Genomic DNA, 2467 nt, shown 5'->3' on the forward strand with positions numbered 1-2467 from the left:
TAGAATGGATTACAACAGGCTAATAATTGCCTGATAGAACTTGATTCGAGTTTCCCAGTTGTCAGGATTTTCTTCTGTGACTCAATCCACTGATTGTGTGGGTGTCATATAGCCCTCTTTATTCCTGTGGAAATTGAGCCTTGGGGACCTGGTACAAATGGTGACATCCTGGCTATTGCTATTAATAAGAGAGCCCTTTGTCTCTCACCTAGAATACCTGGGGTCTTCTGCCAGCACCCATGAAGTTGTGGCAGGTTAGCTTGCAGGGAAGGTAAAACCTCATACACTTCAATCTTCAATTTTTAAGTTTTTTCCTCAAAGACAAGGTCTTGCTCTGTCCTCCAGGCTGGAGTGCAGTGGTGCCATCATAGCTCACTGCAGCCTCAATCTCCCGGGCTCAACCAATCCTTTCACCTCAATCTCCTTAGTAGCTGGAACTACAGGCATACATCACCATGCTCAGTTAATTTTTTTTATTTGTATTGAGAGGGGGGGTCTCACTATGTTGTCCAGGCTGGTCTCAAACTCCTGAGCTCAAGTGATCCTCCTGCCTCAGCCTCCCAAAGTGCTGGGATTACAGGCATGAGCCACGAGCCACCACACCTGGCCCTTCACAATTCTTGACAACCATCTTATTATTATAAAAACTACAAAGGATTATTAAAAACAAGAAATCAGACCCCTTACTCCCCAAGAGCTGGGCACCCCTTCCTCTCACTGCTCCCCAGGGACAAGGTTCTGGGTATTCCAGGACACCTCCACCCTACCCCGTTAGCCCTTCTCCATCCTCCCTGCAGCCCTGTGTGGACCCCTCAATACCTTACTATGGAGGAAGGAGTTTTCTCTTTTCCTCCCTGTCTTATCTCACAGTTCCTTTAATAAGAGATAAAGTGAGTCTTTCAATACTCAGTGATCACGTTTTTAAAATGCAGACAGCCAGCACAGTTGCGTGTTACATGAGGATGCATTAGTACAGGCTGGATATCACGGAAGTCAAGATCTTCCTTGTTCTGAGGAGTCAGCCAGGAAGGTTGCAAGAGAGGAAGGCTAGAGACATGAAGGTAAACATCTTTCTGTTTGACCAGAGCTGGGCCTGTCCAATGCAGGGAACTGTATCCAAAGACCCATCCTGTCCTATGGGCACCTACCAGCTTCAGCTCCTTATTCTGTGGCTTTGTTCTTTTCAGCAGCTGGAGTTCTGATCACTGGGCTTGACTGTAAACAAGAAGAGCACAGTGGGGCAGGTCCAGACCCAGGTGGGTGGGAAGAGCTGGGCAGCACAGCTAGTATTTAAATCTGACAGTGGTACACAGCCAGGCTGCTGCCTATTTCCCTTCATTCCCACCATTATTCATCCAGGCTCCATTCCTACCAAAGGACGAAAGCAGAACCAGACCCTGGCTGTTGTATTAAAAAAAGAGGAATACTATTTCTGACATTTGAGTCCAGTTCCCTTCACAAAAGGAGACATGAACTCCATCATAGAGAAAATGAACTTTCCTGACACTTGGAAATTAAGATTCGGTAAAGACCAGAGCAGCAAGTGATGGATTTTCTGGCACTGGACATAAGGGCATGGACTGCTGGAGGGAGATCAAGGACAGCGTGGCTGTGAGGGGCTCCAGGGAGGCAAAAGGACAGATGGTGGCAATTGTCCTGGTGCTGACCTACTCAGACTTTCTCTCTGTGATCTCTGCAGGGGTCTAGGATAAGGATGCCCTTCCGGGTCCCAGGCCCAGGAGCAGCAGGAGTGACTTAGCTTGGTACATGACCTGCATGAACCCACTCCCCTGTGCTGGAAGGCTGTCTCTTGTTTTTGGCCTGCAAAGGCTTCTGAGGGTCAGATGGCATAGTATAAGTGGCAGGAGGCTGTGCCATTTCTCAGCAGAGAAAATTAGGATCAGAACTCAATACCAGGGTTCACAAAAGTTTTTCCTGGATGCTTAGAAAATCACTGTGTGTCACACAGGAAAACTCAGAGACAAGGGTTTCTAGAGACCCCATAATCAGAAGCAGAAAAGATTTTGCTTTTTGTTATTGAGGTTTCTTTGGGGGGGGTGGAGGGAGATTCAGCAAATCAGGATTCTGAATCTTCCACATCCATCTGAAGGTATTATTCTTGTAATTTCAAGCAAATTGACAAATGCAGATTCCACCCACTACCCCCGCCTATTATCATCCTTCACTAGGATCAAACTGCCCACAAACAATGTACAAAGGACTTTCTGCCCTTTTCCAGTGTCCCTTCCAACAAGTGACATCAGGGTATTACAGCACAATTGGGAACAGAGAGAGATACTTTCTCCCATTGAGAGAGAAAAATGGGAGATTCTCTCATTCTGTCCCTGAACTGACTGCTTGGATCCCATTAGTAGTCCAGGCCCCATTCAGAGTTTCCTCTCATAGGATGTCTGTCACTGTCTGATCAGTCAGAGCCCAGAACAAGGATGGGGTGGCCAGTCCACAC

The sequence above is a fragment of the Macaca mulatta genome, chromosome 3, assembly GCF_049350105.2.
Source record: "Macaca mulatta isolate MMU2019108-1 chromosome 3, T2T-MMU8v2.0, whole genome shotgun sequence".
In the NCBI taxonomy this organism is placed as follows: Eukaryota; Metazoa; Chordata; class Mammalia; order Primates; family Cercopithecidae; genus Macaca; species Macaca mulatta.